Source organism: Sciurus carolinensis, chromosome 5 (genome assembly GCF_902686445.1).
Source record: "Sciurus carolinensis chromosome 5, mSciCar1.2, whole genome shotgun sequence".
Lineage (NCBI taxonomy): Eukaryota > Metazoa > Chordata > Mammalia > Rodentia > Sciuridae > Sciurus > Sciurus carolinensis.
Genome location: NC_062217.1, coordinates 95,023,809 through 95,048,258, shown reverse-complemented (window position 1 = coordinate 95,048,258; position 24,450 = coordinate 95,023,809). Strand labels below are relative to the sequence as shown.

The window sequence follows — 24,450 nt, the reverse complement described above, 5'->3', positions numbered from 1 at the left end:
CAGTACACCTCCCTCCTCTCCCCACACCCCCAAAAAGCAAGGAGACAGGTTTGGAGTGCATGGGGAAGAGACTGAAGAAATACAAAGAAAGGGAGGAGCTAGTTGCTAATTAAACAGACAGACAAAAAAGGGTCCCTTTCCTAACATGCAGCAATTCATGATTTTACAACCAGACATCTTTATATCATTGTGCTTCCTCTCAATTATAACTCAACCTTAAGACAATAACAAAAATTATTGCTAGACTGTTGGTGGCTTCAATAAACAAGAGTAAGTGACTTTCTAAAAGTAGGAAACCTATGAGTCTGATTTTCCAACGAGTTTAGAGTAGGAACAGGTCTGTGTTTTTAAGTGGAAAGCAGTTTCTCTGCACACAGCCCTGTTAGGGAAGCACCTGAGGCAAGCTTCCACAGCCATCAGCATGGAAACAGAGGTTTTCCTTTCCTAGTGGTGAAGTCACAGCTATTAAAGAGCTGCTCCTCTGCAGAGCTGCAAGGTGTTGAAGAGGACTTCTGTTATCTAATCAATGCCAGGGCCAGTAACGACCATCTTGGTTACCATACTGTGGCCAAAGCATTCCTCTGACGGGCTGCCCTCTGGTGAGCTGGAAGGAAGCATGGATACTGAGAGAGGATCTTTCCAACATGCAGTGAGGAATGGAAGCAACTGAATTGAGCAGTACAAGGGGCAGATCATGAAATAATCCAAGGTCAGTAAGCCTACACTAAAAGAACCACTCTGCCCTCCTGAAGCGGCTTAATTTTTCCAGTGACCTGCTATCAGAATTAAGGCTAATAATAGTTTTTTACCTACTCTCTGACGGTCTGAGTTTAAAATGCTTTGTCGAAGCATTTACTAAGGATCAAACTCACAAATTCAGTCCCACTCCCCCATGCCTCATTTATATCCAAGCTCTTTGGCTTGCAGGAATGTCCTTTTTGTGGGTGGTCAAGGACAAACAGCATTAAAGTCTATTGTTTGGCTCTTTATGTAAGAAGGCTTAATGTGTCAGCTGCATTTTAATCTAAGGATTATATGCTTAACTGTCAGAAAATACCTTTTAGAAACATCAATAAGGATTGTTTTTAGTATTTGTTATCACAAGGCCCAATTATTATTTATAAATTTATTGGTACTTTAGCACCTGAAATAAAAGCCTTCAGCTGAGAAAAAGAGGCAGCCGCTGCGGAGTTCACAAGAAAGCCAAGATCTCTGCTGAGACCATCTAAATATATATCAAGCCTTAAAATAAAAGAACACAAGCTAATGCTCACCACTGCAGGTATGTGTCTGACCAAATGCTGCAGCTACAAATCCTGACCTGGATTTTGTGTGTCTGGGGTTCATTGGTTTGTTTTTTTCAGACCTTCATATTGATTCATATTAACTTCAAGTCAAATAACACACACATTTAGTTCCTCTTCCTCTTAAAACATCAACACAACAATTATTTCTTTTTAAAGGCATTCACAGGACAAAGATAACAAGAGTAAGTATTAAAATGTTCAACTTTTTAAAACTGGAAATCAGATGGAGGATGGCAACTGATAACAGACCCAAATAAGCCAAATCTTCCAGTCAGTGAAGCCCTGTTTTTTTCATCATGAACGCTTAAGGATCTTCAGACACAGCAAGAAAATGTCTAACACAAAAGACAGAAATAAGGGGGGAAAACAACCTGGCAGAATTAAAAGTAAGCAGAAAAGAAAGTTTCAAAAAGAAAAATATTAATCTCCTTAGAGAGCTAAGAAAAAATACTGGCATGAAATAATAGAATTCTGCAAAATAAAAGCAAACAACAGAAAAGTGTCAGAAATGAAAAACATGGTATCAAACATGAAAAATTTAATAGAAGGGTTGTAAGATAAACTTCAAAAATACTCTAAGAAAGTAGCTTATAAGGAGAGATGGAAAACAAAATGAAAGATGTCTAATCAAGAGATAACTCAACACCTAACAGGAATTCCAGAAAATAACAGAAAAGAAAAAGGGAGGAAATGAATAATGAAATACTACTGTACTTTCGAAAAATTTCTAAAAATAAAAAATGTGAGTTTTCAGATTGAAAATGCCTATTTGGATCTCAGCACAAGAAATGAAAGTAGACCCTTACCAAAGAATATTATTGTGAAATCTCAGAACTGATGATTAAAAGAATTATGAACCCAAGAAAAAGATGAGAAAAAGAAGACACCTACAAAGGACCAAGAATCTAGTAGGTTTGGGCCTTCACACCATCAACACTAGACAGACAAATGGTAGAAAAATTTGCAATGCCTTCTTTATTCTGCAGCTTGGTGATTTCCAATTTAGAATTCCACACCCAGCCAGACAATAAACTAATATGAATGACATTCTCACGTATGTAAAAACTCAAAAGTCTTAACTCCCATTTGCAATTTGTTAGGAAGCTTCCAAAAGGTGTGCTCTGTCAAAGTGAGTAAAACAAGAAAATTGAGAATAAGGGGTGAGGGAAAGACAGAAACCAATACAAAAGCAAGATAAAAGAAATCCTCAGCATGGTACTAAAGAAATTCCTGAGATGTGGTGCCCAGCAAGCCTACAGAGCAAGGCTCTAGGTGAGAATTCTTCAAGTTAAAACTGAAAACATCTATTTGGGTCAGGGCATTGAGAGGAAATTCATATGGAAGGCTGCTTGTGGTTCAATAGTGATCCCTGCAGGGAAAACGTAAATTTTTAAAACAACATAATTATTAAATCCAAGGAAAACTAAATGTATGTACGGGACAGTTAAGATATATAGCACATCTGTGCATCCTATTTATACAGTGTAAGGTAAACACTAGATAAGAAATGGGCTGGTGAATAGCAGAAACAGATTAACATTTTTCATAAACAGCCTTGTAGAACTGCATAACCTTTTTAAAAAATCTAAATTTTAAAAAATGAATATTGTGATCCACACTTTTTTTCTTTCAGTGCTGGAAATCAAACACAGGATCTCACTGTTATGGTTTAATATGAAGTGTCCCCCAAATGCTCCTGTTCATGTGGGAATATTCAGAGGTGAAATGATTAGATTGTGAGAGCTGTAAACTAATCACTCCATCCTAGTTTAAATGGACTAACTTGGTGGTAACTGTAGGCAGGTGGGATACAGCTGGAGGAGATAGGTCACTAAGGGCATGCACATATGCACATGTGCGTTCTTATCTCCTCTCCCTCTCCTCTCCCTCTCCCCCTCCCCTCCTTTCCCCTCCCCTCCCCTCCCCTCCCCCTCCCCTCCTCCCCCTCCTCCTCCTCCTCCTCCTCCTCCTCCTCCTCCTCCTCCTTCTTCTTCTTCTTCTTCTTCTTCTCTCTCTCTCTCTCTCTCTCTCTCTCTCTCTCTCTCTCTCTCTCTCTCTCTCTCTCTCTCTCTCTCTCTCTCCTGTCCCTGCTATGAACAGAGCAGTTGTTTTCCTCTTCCACACCCTTCCACCATGATGTTCTCCTTTACCTTTGGCTCAGAGCAATAGTCAGTCATCTATGGACAGAGACCTCCAAAGTCGCAATCCCCAAATAAATTCTACCTCCTCTAAGTTGTTCATGTCAGGTATTTTGGCCACAGTGATGCAATGCTGACTAAAACACATGCATGCTAGGGAAGCATCTACCACTGAACTATATCCCCAGTCCTACAATCATTCTCTGTTCTACCACCTGGATAACTTAACAAAATACTTAAAACATGTCTAATCATTCAAACTTAGCACAACTCTACCAGTTATGTTACACACTTTACACAGACGAGACCACCTCAGGGAAGTTAAGCAACCAATGAACATGACACAGAACAACAAGGTGGCAGAGGTAGGACTAGAAAGACATGGCATGCACAAGGTGAGTCTGAGGCTGCCAATGGCTGATATTAAAATGTGGGTAGGAATCTAGAGAGAAATGAGTCAAATCAAGTTTGGAATTCAGTGGTTCTCAAACTTGAGAGTACATACAAATCACATGATCTTCCATTTAAATAAGTTATCTAAAATAGTCACATTCATGAAAAAAAAGTAGAATAGTGGTCAACAGAGGTTGGGGGAGGGAAGAAAGAGTTGTTTAATGAGTATAGAGTCTCAGATTTGCAAAATGAAAAAATTCTAAGATCTATGTGAATAGACATAACACTACTGATGGTAAATTTTAAGTTGTTTTTTAGTCCCACCCCCAGTTTCAACTTGGGCCATCTGGATAGAGCCTAAGAATTTTCTGTTTACCAGGTGATACCAATGCTACCATCCTGGGAAGCAATTTTGAAAACCATGGTTATTCAATGGTTCTCAATTCTGAATGCACAGGAACTTCACCCCCTAGACCAAGTAAAAATGTACAGGGTTGGGGTAAGAGCTATGAATGGACTTGGAGTGCTTTAAAACACCTCAGGGTGATTCTAGTGTTCAGCCAGTCTGAGAGCCCTGCCCAGTTAGCAGTAGAGGGCATGTCACTGCTAAGACCTGTCACTACTTAGCCATATTCTGGCTATGCCTCCATTTCCTCATCTGTAGAATAAGGACTACAAAGTCGTTGATAAAATTAAATAGGATAACCAACAAAAGAACATAAGGTGGTGTCCATCACATAAGGAATAATGTTCTCACTCTTGTTGCTGACATTACAGAAAATAAGGTTGACCCTGTTTTCTTCACAATAAAATGGGGTCAGTTAAAGGCAAAGAAGAAACTTAATGTTCAATCCCAGACTACTCAGTAAGGCAAAAGGCTCCAGAAGAGTTAAGAACAAAGTAAGCAGAATTAAATCTAAGAATCTATTATGATTCCCACCTGCATTTGGCAAATTTAGGGTCTTACTACAGAATTAGTAGCTAATCCCTTTACTCTCTGAGTAGGTGCTGTTATTTGGAATGTAAACATCATTGTAAAACCAGCTAATACAATCAATACTCAAACATTACCACCTTCATTTAAAGAGTCAATAAAAACAATGTGGTGTGTTCAGACAAAAAATAGCTGAAATTCTCAGACATCCACGTGGCAAACAAGTCCTTGTCAAAAGAAACTGAAAATGAAGGCAAAGGCATAGTTCAGATAAGTTTATTCATTCAAGAAATATCTGAGCAGCTCCCACAGCTAGAGCACAGTTGCACTGGGGGAGGCAACTGCATCTGCAGGGCAGTTTGTCATGTAATGAAGCGGGTGGGTCCAGACGTGAAGCAAGTTTTGTGAATACTAAATAGCCCCATTTTTCCTGAAAAGGACTGTAGGGAGAGCCAAATTTGTGTTTTCTGCTAATTTTTTCCTTGCTTTTATAGCTACATTTTGGGGGTGCATCATGAATTACTCACACTGACACTTTAAGCTACCAATATCTTAAGTCCACAGCAAATACAAAGAAATTATTATCATAGTCCTCAGAAAGCAACATGACCCTCCTTGATATCTGGGTCATATAAACATCTGAGTCCCAAGTTTCCTTCGTTAAGATGCAGATTCAACCCAGAAGAGTTCTACCACTGAGCTACTACCCAAGCCTGAGACAGGGTCTCACTAAGTTATCCAGCTGAACTCAAACTTGTGATCCTCCTGCCTTAGCTTCCCAAGTCACTAGAATTACAGGAATGCAGCACCATATCCAGTAGGAAAATACTCTTAATAAAGACAGTAGTAACTACTCCTAGACAGAACTGGCTAAAGGCCTTGACAACAGACTTGTGCAATGGTCCAAACCTCTGAGTCAGTGAACATCCTCCCACCACACTGACAGGTTCAAATCACCTCCCACCACAAGAATCTTTGTTTTCTAAAGCTCAGAATACTGAATGTGATTAAGCCAGCAAACATTTCCCGAGTGAGTACCAACCTAGATATGCCTGAATGTCCCACCCAAGCATATTTCCATGAGGGTGGAATAATGGCAGTGTGAATTTTGACCTAATAATGTTCCCCTACATATTCCAGGTGGCACTCTTCACATGGGAAGCCAAAGATCAAGTTACTGGTAGAATATATGTGTATTTAGGTACTTTCATGAAGCAGGTCTACTTTCTGTGGTTTTTTTCATCTCTGATTCCTTGACATTATTAACCCAAATGCCCCACTGTCATAACACAGAGGTAAGTATGGGGTCGGGAAGAAGTCAGGACCTGACAGTGTTGACCCTTATAGCCTGCATGACTCAACTGTCAATGTAGAGAGGTCAGTACACTCACTCCTCTGCTGGCAAGGCTGTTTTAAAGGTCAACCACAATAAAAAGGAAGACAGAGATTAGTATGCATGAGGCACTATCCTAAGTGCCCCACAAATATCCATTAAGTTGATCTTTCCCAGAACCTCTAAGGTAAATATCTTTATCCCCATTGCACAGTTGAAAAAACTGGGGCACAGAGAGGTTAAGTAATTAGTCAAAAGCTCATACCACTAATAGTGGAACCCAGTCTGATCCCAGAATCCACGTTCTTTATCACTTCTTTATTCTTCTTCCCTAATAAATCTTTCAGGTCAAATCAAGAAGATATCTGAAAGTGCTTTACAAACCATAAAAAGGTACATTAACAATAATTGTTACAATAATTATTCTACCTTTCAGTACCCTCCTGCTAACTACCTGGATTTACCTCTGGAGGGAACCATTCCCCACTGTCCATCAAACTAGACTACCTCTCCAGCTAAAATGTGCTGACCTCAGGCTCTAAAGATAAAGCATGACCCAGGCAATCCAATCAGAACAGGTCAAAGGCACAGTGACTGATCCAGCACTAGGTGCGTGGCAAATTATATCCAGAAATGTGGTATCTTGGATGACCAATTGATGTGGACCTAAAGCTGCTAGAGGTTTTCATTTGTAGTCCATGATCACATAGTTAAGTCAGATTCTCATGACATCAGTTACAGTCCCAGGCAAGCCCCTCCTGAAGGCAGATCCATCCCTAGACTTTCAATTACCTGTGCCAATAAGTTTTTTCACTAAAGATAGTATGAACTGAGTTTTCTGTCATTTGCAACCAAGAGAATCATCCTGATCTCTTTCTAAAACATATTTTGTTCTATCAAGCTATATGTATCTGCACTTCCTGAAAATAAAACTTAAAAGACTGATAAAGCAAATTTCAATTACATGGCTTTGACAAATCAAGACAAGATAACTCCATATTACAGACAACACATTCTCTAATACCACAGGATAAGTGATCTGGTCCATCATTAGATTTGTTTCAGAAAACTTTATTTTTAACCAAAGGGTAAAGCAGTTTCCAGCTTTGTAAGGTAAAGTAACTGTGATATTTATTTTATTTTGGTCTTTTCAATTATGGTCTCGCCTCTAAACCAAAACCATTATAAAGAATTACTAAAATGGGGTTAGAGATGAGGTTTGCAGTGGAGTGCTTGCCTAGCAAACTCAAGCCCTGAGTTTGATTTCTAGCACCCCAAGCAAAAAAGAAAAACAAAAGAAAAAAGAAAAAATTACTAAAATGAAAAATGGGATTGAATTTTTATAATACTTTAACTATAAGAAGATATGAATGGATACTGTATTAGTCCATTTGTCATTACTATAACAGAATACCTGACACTGAGTGGTAAAGAAAAAGAGTCTGGAGGTTCAAGAGCATAGCACTGATATCTGCCCACCCATGGCAAGGGCCTCACAGAGGATGGCATCACAAAGGCAAGGCACATGTAACAGAGATGAGGAGTGTACGCAGGAGAGGGATTCAGCAAAGATGCCAAGCTCTCTTACAATAGCGCATTCTCAAGGGAATCAACCAGGGTCCCTTAAGAACTACATCAGTCCTTTCCGAGGGTGACACCCCAACTGACCTAACCAGGCCCCACCTCTTAAAAGTCCCACCACGTCTCAACCTCATCTGTCACACTAAGGACCAAGTTTCCAGCATGTGAATCTTTTAGGAACAAACTTTATCCAAACCACAGAAGATATAAATCATTTCTTCTTCCTAAAGCAGATAAACTATATCTAAACTTTATCAAAATTCAGCTACAAAACAAACAAGTTTGGAGTTTTAATCATTGAACTACTCACTGTACCAGCTAACAATCCCTCTCTATGGTTCCTTCAGGAGTCTAAGACTTCAGAGGAAAGCACCCTCATACAGATCACTGCCTCAAACGGTGGCAAATAGCATTCCATTTGATATCTAACAGCCCCTAAGGTGATGTGTAAAGGTTACTGGGTTTCACGCATTTTTACACCTTTGAATTATTACATATAGCTAAAGAATTACAACTACAACATCCAAGTAAATGTCTGACCTCATTTCCTAAAAGACCTCTTGGGCTGAAAGGCCATGCAGCCTTCATGCTTATGATGGCTCGCTGATATGATTTAACTATTTCCTTTGGGTGGTCTGAGGACAGTCTTGGGGTGGGGTATAGGCAGTCACCCAAAGGTAAGTGTCCCCCAACGAACATATATGAGCACATATGAAAATGCTAAACGGGTTAAAAAGATGTTAAAAGCACATTCCTTAGAAAAATGTAACAAATATTTCTATATTTTCTGTGTTCATTACAATGCCTCCTGTAGATTTTGCTTACACAGAAACAATCTTTTATGACCTTGAGTACACAAACAGAAAAGCCTTCCAATAGAGATAAATTTGTTACAGTACATTCCAAACTTTATTTTCTTGGTTTATTCTTCTTTCTGATGAGGTTATTATTTATCATTAAAGTAGCATACAATTAGAGGTCTACTTGGCTTGCTTTGGATAAGCACTTCAAATGCTCTTCATACAAGTCTGCTCAGACAGGTCAGGGTTATCACATATAAATAATCAAGACCCTCAAACCTGTAATAGTAGGTATGTATGTAACACTACTCATTACTGATTATCTGAAATAAGTGTTTTCAAATTTATAAAACTAATGAAGACAGCTGACATTAGTTTAAAATTGAGGATCTGGTACTTCTAGTTCCATATATTCTTTTGTTTTGATTAATAGAAAACACATTCCTAGAATGGAACTTCAAATTCATGGGAGTCAAAATTTTTATATAAATTTCATAAGGGTAAGAAGTTTATCTAGTTATCACCATTTTATGTATAAAATTCAATAGACACTCTGAATATCTGTTGAATGGGTAGATATATAAATAGATAAATGAACAAATGAATAAAGGCATTAACATAAATATAATGGATTCAGATTATTACGTGCCTATAGAGGTTATGATTACTATGTTCTTGCTTTCATGAAGTAAAGCAGGAGCTGGCAAACTTTTTTGTAAAGGGCCAGAAGGTAAATATTTTAGGCTTTATGGGCCATATGGTCATTGTTGCCACAACTTGATCCTGGTCTCTCACAACTATTCAACTCTACTGTTATAGCATGATATATAAACAAATGAGCACAATTATGTTTGAATAAGACCTTATTTTAAAAAAAAAACAAAAACAGAATTTGACCATAGAAACATCCAAATCTCATGGGAAACACTTTCTTAAAATGAACCCTTTATTCTCTAAAGATCAGAAATTGATAGACTCACTAAATTCTGCCAGATATGTTTTCTTGGTCAAAATTTGGCCAGGGAACACATACCCAAATTCCACAGCTGCCCATTACTCTCTGCTAATCTTAGTTCTGTTACCAGCCAGGGCCCACATAAGCCTGTGAATTTATATCCCTGAATTCTACAGCACAACTGGTTTCCAGGGGTGTGGTCCATGCCTATAACTGTGAAGCCACAACCACCACAACATGGGCTCCTCAAGTGCAAGCCCACAACCTTATACTCTTGGCCCCTTTTCTAACATCAAACATCAATGCCTAATGAGCTTTAAATATTCCTTGACTGCACAGTCTCTCGAGAGGAGTTACAGAAAGTAAGAATGGCAGAGAAGAATACAGAAGACTAGTGCCAGCAGGGAACAAAGTGAAAACGGACATGGTGAGTCACAGCAAGAGCAGCAGAAGTCATGATAGGACTGAAGGAACCACACATGTCGCTTGGACATGTGTCTTGCTCTCTTATCAGACAGCAGAACATCTCCTTCAATACCAACAGATGCTGGGCAGAGGTTGGGCAACCCAAGATGGCCTCCACTGTAACCACAGTAAGAACAAAATCTTGTTTAATCCCCATTTCTGCTAGAGGGTGCCCCAGATGGGTACACCCCCAAAACTTACCCATACCTAGCAGAATAAACAAACTATACTATTCTCACACAATAGAATACTCTATAGCAATGAAAATGAATGATCCAAAACTATGCAATAATAAGGAAGAAACTCTTTAATTCTTTAATACACTATTGAATTTAAAAAGCCAGACACAAAGAAGTACAACTTGCAATACGTATTACACACACACACACACACACACACACACACGAAAGAAACATAGGCAAAACTAATGTATCCTGCTAGAAGTTAGAGCAGTAATTTTTCTTGGAGGAAGGAGGGTAGTATCTAGGAGTATGATGTTTTGTCAGTAATGTTCTTAATCTGGATGCTGGTCACATAGGTATGTTCAATTTGTGAAATGATATTGAGCTATGTAATTCTGTGTATTTTCAATAGGTATGTTCTACTTCAACAAAAAGTTTGTTTGTTTTTTTAAATATCCCATATGTAAATGGTCCAGGCCAGACTGGACTCCATAAACCTTCCGTTCATTCATCCTTTTGCTTCATGTGGAGCCCTACTCACTTCTCATCTTTTCAAAGCATAAGCATACTGAGGTCAAAGACTGAGAAAGCAATCTAGATCATTCCAAGCTACCTATGATACCAGACACAACTCCTTCTGAATGTTTCTTTTGAATAACCTTTATTGATATCACTAATCTTTTATTTAAAATAAAAAATAACAGTAGAAGACAGCACTGTTACACTAAATGTTTCACTTAGACTTCTTTGTAAGACTCAGACTTCTTTTTAAAAGACTCAAGATGGACAACTTCAGTTACTAAATATCTATAAAGAAATGCTTCAAAAATAGAAACAAAAAAATGTTTTAACACACAGGGACTACTTTAAAGAGGTATCATAAGTAAATTATCACTGAGATTGGAATATACAACTGTCAACAGCCACCCTGCAAGAATCACAACTAACTGATCATGTAATTCACTATAATGTATACAACTACAATCACTGCAGAACACATCTTTTAGATTTTATATAAAATTTCAATTCAGGTAGTCAAGTTACGAAGCTAGGTCACTTTTACTCTAATGTTGGTTTGACTATATTAATCTCAATTTCATATTACCACTTATAATTTCCTCACATTCCCTACAAGTTTAATTTTTTAAAAAAAAATCAGTTAAGAACTTTGCTCACATTAGATCACAGAGACTGGTGTACTTAAGAATTCTGATCAGAACAGGGGGTAAAGGTGATGACTAAATCCACTGACCCAACCATAAAACATCATCCATAGACAGATTATAGGGAATGAAGAAAGTATAGAATCCTACTCTCTCAGACAGGACAATTCCATACCTTCATATTCATATGTTTCTTATATCAAACAAATTCCTATAGCTTATCTGTCCATTAACTAAGTCTGTTTAAATTGTTTTAATCTGACTTTATTTTTATCAACTATGAAGGGAATATAACTCAAAGTTAGAATATTTACTAGAAGCTATTTAATTAAATAATTCTGTATCACATAATTTATGAATGTCCTCAATGTCTCTCAAGGGAGACTATCATATATTTCAGGAACTGTGGCCCCATGAATTTAGGAGAAATTCATACATCCGCAACTTACTTTCACATGTTTCAGAAAAAAAAAAAGTATAAAACCTACACACAACACACACACACACACACACACACACAACACAGAAAAGGTAGTAACAACACTAACAACCATTAAATCTAGGTAGTAGGTACACAGGAACTCACTGTACATTCTTTTAATTCTTCAGTATGTTTGAAAATCTAATAGTAAAAAGCTGCATACAAATCTTTACTCACCTTTCATGTGGATGGCTGTCTTCTTTCTCCTAATCAAAACCAAATGGCTAAATATGCCCAAATGCACATTCAGGGGTCACTCATGCTGCCTTCTTCACCCTGCAAGAAAAAACAACATGCTATCATCAAGGATTTTTATTAAATTAGTGCTATTTCAGTTCGTAAAATGTACTCAATACACAGCACAGCAAGTATCTAGATTAAAATACTGCTGTGACTTTTTTTAAAACAGGGAGAGAAGTGAAAAGAGAAAAAAACTGACCATATATTAAATGTAAGAAATTAGCCACACCCATTCTAGGAAATTCTAGAACAAAGGAATCCCTCAGTAACTTCTCTTTTCTTGCATTTATTACAACATGATTGATAAATAAAAGTTGCATATATTTAGGGTATACAATGTGATGAATATATATATATATATTCACTGTGAAATGCCATAATAAAGCTAATTAACACATCCATTTTTTTGTGGTAAGTACACTTGAGATCTCTCTTAGCAAATATCAAACATATTACTGACTTTAGTCATCATGCCATATTTCAGGTCTTCCATAGGTTAGAGTTGCAAGTTTGCCTCAAAGAATTCTTCTAATTCATACAACTTCAGGGAATTGACACAGCCCAAACATTCTCTAAAACAAAACTGGAGCAGTAAGGACCTGAGCTTCCCTCTGATTTTGGATTTGAGACCATACTTAGAAGGCACCCCTCTAACCCTCTTAGAACCATACAGAATTGCTAAACCTCCTCAAATCCTTTCAGACAAAGGTGTTCAGATCCAGCACACACTACACTCAAGCACATGCTCTAAAGCGAGGAGGCATCCTGGCCTGAAATTTGTAATCAAACTGCCACCATCACACCTTCTGCTTCTGTCCTATCTAGTACATTCAATCCTCCCCACAGCCCTACGCAGAGTTTAAGGATCCCACAATCCAGAAAAGGCAGCCCAGTGTCAGAGATAATGTATGAACAGAAAGGAAATTCCTGCTTACCCAGGCTCAGGATCTGTCTCACTATACAGGATGTCTCCACCCCACCAACGTGAAAATCAACCCCAGCACCAAATGGCCAAACAACACTTTCACGTGAGAGCGATGGGGGTGGGGGCTACAGTTTATTCTCCAAGAGTATATATTCATAATCATCTTAATAGTACCACTAATACTATAATCATTGCCAATTATGATAATTATTAATAGTGAGCATACTTACTTTGTAGACACAATAACTTAAATGTAATTTGGGCATTTTATATATCCGTACACACTTCATTTTTCTCCCTTCTTTCTCAAAAAAGCACCATTGGCCAACTGAAGTGAAAAAACAAGCACCACATCGTAACCCTGGTGGTTTTTTTTTTTTTTTTTTTTTTTTTGCGGTGCTGGGTATTGAACCCAAGCACTTTACCAACAGAGCTATCTCCCCAGCCCACCCTGGTGATTTTTATCTCTGCCATAACCACAGGCGGTTCTCTCTTGCCGTTGAGGACTTTCACTTTTATAAAATGCAAAATACAGTACAATATAATAGCACAAAAACAGCCCCGCAAATACAGATAAAAACAGCACCAAAACTGTAGGAGAGGATGCAGTGTCTCTCCATGATGGCCTGAAGAGGCACTTTATCTGCTAATCATCAAAATTCTGCACTCACAAAGTCTGGGAGGTATATCTATGCTTAACATGTGCAAGGGAGAAGGGACAAAAGCTTAAGGAAAACCAGTCAGGGAGCCTCTGCACCAGGTTTTCAATCATGTGTTCTCAGCTTATTAGTGTGATTAAAAAGCTAGAGACCCTCATTCAGCTGCTCACTTACCTGAAGGTTGAAACACCTGTTCCAAAGACACTGGGATTCAAAAAGGAGAGACAATGTGATTCACTGACTCACAAACTGGGGCACTGGACCCCTAGGAATACTCAAAAGCAGCTAATGCCTTCAACTACACAAAATGAAGGGGAAATGCATGAAGCACTTTTCAGAAACATCATCTTTTTTGGTGAAGGAAGGTTATGCAAATAAATAATTTAAAATTTGTTACTATTAAAACAAGTTTATGTTGTGGAGTAGAACACAGTAGCTGCATGAATTAAGCTAAAACACCCATCCTCACGTGCTTAGATCATTTCCAGGTTGGCTGTAGAAGTGGGGAAAGATGGACCCTCCATTCTTATGAAAGACAGTTTTGGGAGAAAGACAGTCTTAGGAGAAAGCAGAGATTTGAGTATCACAATGGTCCTTGCTCTGGAGAGTTCTGTTCAAAAATTAGTTGTCTCAGTCTCACCAGATGTAGGAACAGGCAAAATGAGGTCTGGGCACACAAAATCCCATCTCTATATCACATATCCTGGTACAAGTATTACTGAGGTTTCCCCATACCCCTCCTGCCCGTTGTCCTGCCACAGGCATATTTTTGTCACACAGGCTCATGCTACTCCGGTACTCAGTTTTATATCACAGACATTTCTTCTACAAATTCCCTACTGGCACATTCACTACTGGCAATAACTCTCATTTAAATGAATATCTGTATCATTACTATCAAAAAACAAACTTACCAATTCTGTTTATCTCTGAAACCTTTTATTGTGAAATGTATTTTAAAGTGCATAACTTGTAGCCAGCCTGCAAGATGGCCCTCAGTGATTCCCTAACCCCACTGGGGTTCACCTAGCCAGTCCCCTTTCACGCTGAATAGCTCTGGCATGTGTAAAAACTACAATATTGTGAAATGGTGAAGTGAGACCTCAAAGGCTAGTTTGAAAGACTTTGCAGCGTCCATCTCATTCAGTCTTGGGAGAGAAGTTGAGTGCGGTGACATGAGGACAGTCAAGAAGTTCAACAGACAGGTAAGGTGGTAAAGAACTGAGGTGTCTTCCCAACAACCAGCAAGAAACTGAGCCCCCTGCAGCAGCCAGGTGAGTGAGTCATCTTGGAGGCAGAGCCTTATGGCTGACCACAGCCTAAGAGACCAAAAGTCAGACTACCTGGCTAAGCTCTCCCTGATTCCTGACCTACACACAGAAACTCGTGAAGTGCTGGATGTTTACTATTTCATTTCAAAGACTCCAGGTAATGTGTTATGCAATGATAACTAATATAACACATCAGCATAAAAAATGATAGAATAAATACCCAATATCCAGTTAGCATTTGATTTTGGTTTGTTTTTGGAAGCCAAGCATGTGTCCCTCCTGACTGCATTTCCCCTACTCATTCTTCATCCCTACACCACCACCCAGATTCACAACTAGCCTAAATTTTGAGTCAACTCTTCTTTTGCTCCTCAGTAGGGCTTTACCACATATGTGTTCTCAGTATGTTGTTATGTTTTGCTTAATTTAAACCTAATAAAAAATAAGTCCATACTGGGGTTATTTATACATATGGCTTAGAAACCTATATTCTTCTAAGACTCGCCTCTTCCCTTATGATTTTGATCTTGAGATTCACCCATGTTGACTCATGTGGCTGTAGTGCATTCATTTTTTTCACCACCAACTAGTTCTCCTTATGTAAACATACCTGCAATTTCTAGCTCTTTTCTACCACTGAGGATCCTCTATGAATTTTTCCATTTTTTATTATTCTGAATAATACTGCCATTTATATTTTAGTGCTTGTTCCCTGGTGCACATAGTCAAGAGTTTCTATGGGGTATATACCTAGGAGAGGAGAGCTGGGCTTAGAATTGCACATGTTCAACCCCTCCAAGTATTGCCAAATTGTTTTTCAAAGTGGTTGTGTACAATTGACTCTTTAGCCGCCTTTCCAGTCTCTCTCCAAATAAGAGGCATGCTTGTTTTACTAATTACAAGGCAAGCTTTCAACCAACAAAAGGGAAAGCTTTTCCTCTTTGCAGTATCACTACTGCAAATAAACAGCACTCCAAAGCAGTGAACCAGGCAGCTGAAACATATTAGTCACAGAACATCAGTACCAACTTCAGAACAATAATACAGACCCAGTTGACACCACACACTGCCCACAGGTATAAATCAAATTTGATTTCTAGACCTATGGTAAATTCAGATTCTTTTTCTTCCTGGTGGATTAACATACTATCATTCCACCTTACTGCTATCATTTGAAGGGAAAGAAAATGAATCCACATGCAGCCCAGACAAATTCAAGAATCAAGCAGGAGAATAGATCATCTCCAGGAAATAATGGTTGCTTCTTTTTAAGAGAGCTGGTTGTAGTTTTTTAACTATAAGATGAAATTGTTATTTACTATATTTATATATAGTAAACTGTTATTAACTATAACTGATTTTATTGGTAGTAATTCTATTAAAACTTCTTCAGTATTTTGTTTACAAAAAGATGTCCTTTGTAGATTTAAAGTTATTCCAATTTCTTAGGTACCAATAGTCATTTTTATGATAATTTAATCTGTATTTTTAGTTAAAAAAAAAATATGATAGCAACTGTCATTAAATACAAATAATGAAAAATTCTGTCAACTTGGGCAGGAAGGAAAGAACTGTTGTAAATTTCAAGGCAACTCATCTATCAAAGAAATAATAGTGGCACAAAAAGGCACCTAATGAAGTCATTTCAACTCAACCACTTAACAAGTATTTGTTTCTTCACAATCATTTAGCCTTTTGAGGTAGGAACTATTATTATACCCATTCTGCAGATGGAAGATAAGAAGGCAGAAGAAGCAATGAATCTGTGCATAATCACACAGTTGAAACATGCCATACCAGGGTTGGAACCCAAGCTGTTTATTGCCAAGTCCACATTCTTAACCATTACTCTGGGCAACTTCTCAGTCCCCCAAGAGGTCCTGTTATTATGACAATAATAGCAGCCTTCAAAAACTAACCATCTACAACGTGGTAAGCAATTTGTCAGTGTTCTATTATATTTTTTCTAATTCTCCCCATATCTCCATTAGGAATGTATTATTCCCATTTTTCAGTTGAAGAAACTTAGGCTGTGAGAGTTTAAGAAATTTGGCTAAAATCACATAAGCAGTAAAAATTAAATGGTGGAGACCACTTGAAATGCATCCCTAAAGTTCATGTTCATTCTACAATGGAACTTTGTGGGACTTCTAGACAAAATGATACTGCCTAACCTCAGGGCAGTGGGACATAAGTGTTGACTTTGGGCCCTGGAAACAGACCCCTGCAGGAAGCAGAGGCTGTCCTTGGGGAAGGTGTGCTGGCCTTCCCACTGAGCAGCAGCAGCGGCTGCCACATCTCCACCCTAAGCCCAAAGGGACGGAGTAGGAGCTGAAAAGTGCACAGGAATCACGAGATCTGGGCTTAACAGCACTTCCTTCTGGGGTTACAATGGGCAAATCCCTAGAGCACAATGTTCCCATCTATAAAATGAGGATATCCTTCATTTCCAAGGGGTGCTGTGAGGATTAAAAAGACAAACACATAAAAAACACCTGGCACATAGAAGGCATCAGATGCCTGCTTAACAATGGAAAGATTAAGTGAAAACATGCTCTAGCTACCAAGCAGGAATAAGCAGAGAGCTGATTTTAAGAACTTGTTTCCAAATACAAAATATCACATATTTCATAATGAACAATTTGACAAATTTTAAAGGACCATACTTGTATCGTGATTTTTTTTTTACTAATATTATGACTTCCTCATTCTACCCTTCCCTAAATGAAATAATCATGTCAACTAGATCAACCCTTTATGATATCAGTAAAAGTCAGACATTTTTTCATGTAAACATTAGAATTGTAATGGACCCAAAACATTTGGCTCATTTAACTTTTCTGCTATTGAGTTTAGAAAATCTTAATCATTTATTTCAAATAGCAGCATCTTTTCAAAGTATTTCCAGCTTCCTGGAAATCATCCCAAGTTATCCGGCCAATAAAGAAAAAAATTTTGATTAAATGACTAGTAAATGACAAAAAGAATTCCAGCAACACTACAAGTACCACTACTGTGAGAGATAAGGTTACTCAATAGTAAGTAGCCTTTTGCCATAATTAGGTATGAAATGTGCATTTAGGAACAGAACACCCAGGTTAGCAACCAGAAATCATAGTAACCCATTCTTTTTTGCACTAAGGGAGAAATGAGAGAGCAGCAACGACTACAGCATTGTAAGTCTGCTTTGCAAAACTGGTCCAATCCCACCTTTATTGATCAACCGATGTAAGCCATTAGTGAGTTACACATGAAAAGAGAAAGGCTGGATCATGTCTCTCTGGTATTTGATTCAGAGTGAAGCAAAAGCTCATCAGGGGCAATTTTTCAGAAAGAGAAAACTATGAGGGGCAGAAAATACCTCAGAACAGGTATTGAGAAACCCAGTTGCATACACTATGTGCTTAGGCCTTTTGTTCAGCACACTTTCTGCACTCTTTCTTAAAAACCCTCACTCAGGTATATATTTATTACAGATTTCTATTTAACAGATAAGGAAATTGACTCTCAGAGGTTAAATGACTTGCCCAAAGTCACAGAACTAGTTAGTACTTGGCCCACAAAATATAGCAGGCACTCAAGTATCATTTGTACATGGGATCTCTATTTCTCTACCATGAAAAGAAAAACCATGACTAATCTCCCTAGGATTTTGTAGGGATAAAATGAGATTATGTATAAAAGTGCCTAGATTGGTGCTTTGACCTTTGGAATATGCTATGGTAGGTGGGCAACCATGCTGATACAAAAAACATGCCCAGATGGGTCAAATAATGACAACGAGCATGACAAATATAATGAACAGAGGATACGTAAATGGCAAACAATCATGCTAATCATTGGGAAAATGCAAATCAAAACCACAGTGAGATGCCAGTGCATACCTATCACAATGGTTAAACTTTAAAAACCAGCAACATCAAATACTGACAAAGCTGCAGATCAAGTAGGACTCTCACACCTAACTGGTGAGAATGCAATGGATGAAAGGGTAAGCAAACTGTGATAGGCCCACATGGTGGAATACCACTTAGTAATAATAAAGGACAAATCACTGATAGCACACAGCACCATGGCTGAATCTCAAATGTGTTATGCTAAGTGAAAGAAGTTAGTCTAAGAAAGTTACAGTCTCTATGACCCTACTTACATGCTATGGAAAAGGCAAAACTATCAAGTCAGAGTATAAATCAGTGTTGCCAGGAGTTCAGGGAAAGAGAGGATTTCACTACAAACAGCATCAGACTGACTGTCACAGAATTTGCTATAGACTGAATGTCTAAAATGTGTATGTTGAAACCCTAATCTTCAATGTAGTGATATTTGGAGATGGGGACATTAGGTCATGATGGGATTAGTACCCTTTAAGAAAACACAGGACAGAAGATGATCAGTATCTCTCTCCCTCCCTCTCTCCACCCCATCCCTCTCTCTCTCTGTCTCTCTGTCATGTGAGAAGATAAGAAGATATCAGTCATAATAGAATGAATCAAACACCATTACCCTATTTAAATGTATGATTACACAAATGGTATGCCTCTATTTCATGTACAGAGAAACAAGTTATACCCCATTTGTTTACAATAAAAAAAAAAATTTTTTAAAAAGAAGATATCAGTCCATGAACCAGAAAGAAAACCCTCCCCAAAACCAACCATGCACCCTGATCTCAGACTTCTAGCCTACAGAACTGTGAGAAACGAATAACTATTTTTTTAAGCCAACCAATCTCTGGTATTCTTGTTACAGCTGCCCAAACTAATAAACATAAATGTGAAATTCCCTGGTGTATATTAGTTTTATATTAGTATATGCCCAAACAGAACTATATCCCCTCTGAAAGTGAATTTTATCATTGGTAAATTTTTTTAATTACTAAAAAATAGCAATTAAAACTTAGAAAGAATTGGGCAAGAATTGGTATGCCTTGATGGAATGACTAGGTATCTGACACATGCAGAGGAGGAGTGAAAAATGAGGGCCAATAGCTCTGAAGCTCCTTACAGAGGGAACAATGATGGGAGAAGAGACCCTCAGGAGTCAGTATAAGAAGCAGTCACAGAGACTCCAGACAGGTACTCACCAAGTGAGTGAATTATGCAAGCACATCATCTCCCTGAGTTTTTCGTCTCTAAAAAGAGGCAGCAAAGAAAATGATTGTGAAAGTCCTTTCCTGCCTAAGGTCAATTTGGTTTTAAGCTATTGAATGTAAGAAGACAAATAAGTAGAAATCTAACAGGACAAATAAGTAAAAATACCCAGTATGGACAAAATAAAATACATCTTCACAAAAATGCCCAAGAGGATGAAATAAAGTGAAAAGTGTTCATGTGTATGAATGGTAAGATGACGGTGGCAGAAGTAGCCAAGACAGAGAAAAGATAAGCAACTAAGAACACCCCTCCACTGTACATTGGAAGCCAAGAGAGGTTTCACAGGGGTGGAGGCAAGATCCTTGGAATAATTCAAGGATCAAATGCTGAAAGAGTCAAGAAAAATGAGAACTGATAAACAAAATTTTCAAGATTTTTCAAGAGATTGACTGAGTGCCAAAAAAAAAAAGGAACAAAAAGGCTATCATCCAAAACGTGCATGCATCTCAATATCTTGGCTGTGTCCTGATTGGTTTTGCCCTGGCATTTTCAATCTCACTCTGCCTTCATCTTTGCTGTTAGGAGCACAGAATTTAATAAAACATGCAGAAATAGTTTCCCGGATGCAACAGGCCACTTCAAAAGCTGCAATTTTCAAAATTCAGAAATTCCTGGAAATTACCATCATTGAGTGCTGGTGCGCCATTTTCTTTTCCTACATAAGTTTATGCCACAACCAACTTCTAGAATGGAAGAAGCCATGTCATTTTCAAAGTAGTTAACAAACTGAAACTATACAACCACACAATGTCAGTTCTGCGATTTTTTTCTTGTCACTTTATTAGTTTGTGAAGCAGGAAAATAGCTTGAAGTTAGTAATATTCCCAAGTTAACCAACTGAAATGTGATAAATCCCTTCATCTCTATCCAGAGTGGGTCTCAGAACACTATTTAATGGGCTTCAGCTATTCCAGTCAAATGAACCCAGGGAGACAGACCACTTAACCACAACGGAGGGAGGATTAAGGAAATTAACAGTTGAAAAGGAATACCCAAAAGCAAAGTTAACACACAAAACCTCTTGCAACACACTGCTTTTGCAAATTTTCCCTTTGGATGATGAAATGTGAAAACACCAATTTGGTATAACCTAATTCTGCTAGTTAAGAAAGAGGAGAAAAAGCTGGAGACTTCAGCTTGAATCTGGTTTCTTCCAGCACTAACAACTCACTAACTTCAGGCAGATTCTTAACTCCTTTTTTTATATCCCTTTCTGCATCTATAAAATGGGGATAAACTCATCCTTCATCTACCACTCAGGCTAGATGTTCACACGAGCCAGATGAGATCACGTCTGCAGAAGCACTTCTAGAGAATACAAATGCAAATAGAAGGTGTTATTACTGCTGTTCAGCAAGGGGAGGGAGGGGAGGCTGAATACACTTTAATCACATCCCAACTGCCCCTTTCAAGCCAAATATGCTTCTCTTCCATTACAGCTGCACTTTTGAGCAGGTGCTGGAATTGATGGAGATAGAAGGTGGTGAGGGAGGATGCGTCTGTTACCCAGCTTCGGTCCTCCTGGCTGCAGGAGAAGAGTTGTTTCTTACCCATTTATATTCTACTCATCTTTTCAAGAACCTTCTATGTGTCAGACACCAGGCTAGGCACAATGAGAGAGGCTTTTCTTTTTTCATTTCTTTATTAGTGCATTATAGTTATGCATAATATTGGGGTTCATTTCGACATAATCATACAAGCAGGAAATTTGCTCCACTTCAGTCCCCAGTACTTCCCCTTTCCTTCCCCTTCTCCCTCCCACTCTTCCCTTCCTCTACTCCACTGGTCTTCCTTCTATGTACATTATTTTTAAATTAGTGCTACATAAATTAGATATACATAAATGTGAAATTCGCTGTGGCATATTAGTATATGTACATAGCAGTTTGGTTAATTCCATTCCACCATTCCTCCCTTTTCCTGTACCTCCTCCCTTTCCTCAATTAAGAGAGAGAATTTTTTTTTTTTTTTTTTAACCAAAAGAGGCCATGTCCTCAAGCATGTTTGCTTGGAAACAGCTAAGCATTCAAACAACTAAATAAAAACAACAAAGAGAAAAGTCTAGAGAAAGAGAATCAACTACAACAGTGAAGCAGGGGGGAAGCATCCTAAGTGAATGTAAGGCAGGCAGCAAGACACCACAAGGACAGGAAGGGTGGATGAGAGGGCATGACAAGGGACAAGAAGTAGAGACCCTGTGTCCAACTAAGATGCCGAGGCTTTCCCCTTATGAGCCGGGGGAACCACAGACACGTTTTAAGTGAGGACTATCATGATCACCCACACAGCTCAGAAAGGGGACTATGACTGCCGTCAGGAGGACAGAATAAAGAGACGGCAGCAGGCAGATGGCTACAGCAGAAATCCAGGCAGGAGGTGATAAGGCTTGAGAACAGGAGTGAATGCCAGAGATAAGAAGGGGTAATGGACTTCCCTTGCTGACAGGAAGGATACAAGAGCAAGAGGAATTATGGGAGACTCGGTGGTTCTGCCTGGATGACTGAGAGGATGGTGGGCTTTTTCACAAGATACTGGAAGAAGTAGAGCTGGTGGCTAGGGTGGGTTTGCTGTGTGCTTGTGCTACTTTACGCATGACCTCGTGTATACAAAGTCATTTTGTATGTTTGTGACTAACCAAAATGTCTAAAGGTTCTCATCATTTAATTGCCAATTTCAAATTTCCACAGACAAGAGGCCCTCTGAAGGTGAATGGGATGCCTGGACAAGAACTCAACTGCAATTTAACCTCTCATAGTCAGAGTGAGCGTCACTCCCATAAGAACTAAAGTTCCGAGAGACAATGTGGCCACACAGCCAGAAAGAGGCTGGTCTGAATAAAGAGGGAGAAAAAAAATTAATTTCTGCTCTTACACACTACTCAATTCAATTCTTCTGACAGCAGATGGTTCTCCACCAGGCATCAGCTGAGTGTCCCCCAAGGCAACTGTGACAATACCTACTGAAGATGGTATCAGATTCCACCACTTCAGGGTTGCAGTACCACAAGATTGCCCCCCACTGCAGATGCCAGTCACAAGTCCCAGGTGTTTGTGTTTTTTTTTTAATTTTTGTTTTTACCAATGCTTCTGACCAAATATATATATATATATATATTTGGCCGCTGCCTCTGCTTGCAGCTCCTAAAACACTTGGAATCTCTAGTGATGAGTATCATTTGTATGCTAATAACCAGAGGCAGAGGTCAAATATTTATTTTTTACAGTATCACAATATCACAATCTGCTTCCAGAATGGAAATTTTTCATGTTGTATATTATTCTACATCATTAATTAATATGTAATAAAGGCTCCTGTTCTCTGGTCACTGTATTCTTCTTTTGATTCTCTCCTCTGAACAGACTACAGGCAGCCCTAAACTGGCATGGGAGTGGGGAGTTTGTTTGGCAGGACTGGGATGGAACCCAGGGCCTTTCACATGCTAGTGAAGTACTTTACCACTGAGTTACATTGCCCACCCCATAAACTACCTATATTTGGGGGGGGGGGGGTGGTTTTTTTTTTAATAATTTTTTGATGTTGACGGACCTTTATTTTATTCAAAGCCAGTGCCTCACACATGCTAGGCAAGTGCTCTACCACTGAGCCACAACCCCAGCCCCAACTACCTAATGTTGATCACTGTTCCCACTACTGAGCTATTCAACTATCCTGTCAGTCTAGAAAGTCCCCCACCAATTCTGCTCCTTAAATTTCATTCCAATGACTACTTCAAATAACCAGCTACTCTGTGACTCTGCAAATGCAAAGAGATGTTCTGGTCTCTGTAGGAATTACTTCTGAATTTATTTGTCCTACCTTGTGTGAGGACACTAAAAGTTCCCTGTAGACCTAGTATTTATTAAGTGACATTTGTATCACTGGTTGAACCTAGCCTGATACTTTTCCCTGCTGATATCTATCTCTGTCCTATATCTGGGCAGAAAGGGAGAAGGCAGCTAGAGGAGATGCACAGTGTTTATTTGGAGCCTCATGTCTAAGGCATGAGTGCATTGACCAGACAGCAAGGTCTCTGAACTTAGTCACACAAAAAATGTGATTTAAAAAAAAAGAAAGCATATAAATAAACAAATATGCATATATGGATATAAAGCAACACATCAAATATTTGATAAAATTAAGGATTGGTATGTATACGTTCATGGCATTATTCTCCAAATTTTTCTGGATATTTAAAATATTTAATGAGAAAAAGAAATCCCTAATAAGAAAAAAAAATAAAGCCTACACTCTCTAGGGGGGAAAACTAGCTTTTCAGACTAACTCATTTCCAAAGGTTTTGGACAAAAAAGCTTTACTGTAATCTATTTTGTTTTTAACATCTTGTTCAGCAGCTGAAAAAGTAATCAGGAGGAAAATAGAAATGAACAAGTTCAGAATATTGGATTCAACTAAACAATAAAAAGAGGTTCTTAGTCTAGACTATCCACATTTCTACCTTCATATCCCCTA

General features: G+C 38.5%; 1 protein-coding gene and 1 long non-coding RNA gene across 3 annotated transcripts in view; one reads left to right on the top strand and one right to left on the bottom strand.

Moving 5' to 3' along the window:
* Positions 1-24,450, bottom strand: part of Sgms1 (sphingomyelin synthase 1) — a 318,450-nt gene that overhangs the window by 272,242 nt on the left and 21,758 nt on the right. For both annotated transcript variants that reach the window (XM_047552418.1, XM_047552417.1), the window contains exon 2: positions 11,910-12,008. The gene's annotated coding sequence lies outside the window, so the exon portion shown is untranslated. The remainder of the gene's footprint in view (positions 1-11,909; positions 12,009-24,450) is intronic.
* Positions 607-22,932, top strand: LOC124984608 (uncharacterized). Its single transcript, XR_007108714.1, has 3 exons — positions 607-709; positions 1,142-1,282; positions 22,668-22,932. It is a non-coding gene; the product is annotated as an uncharacterized LOC124984608 (long non-coding RNA).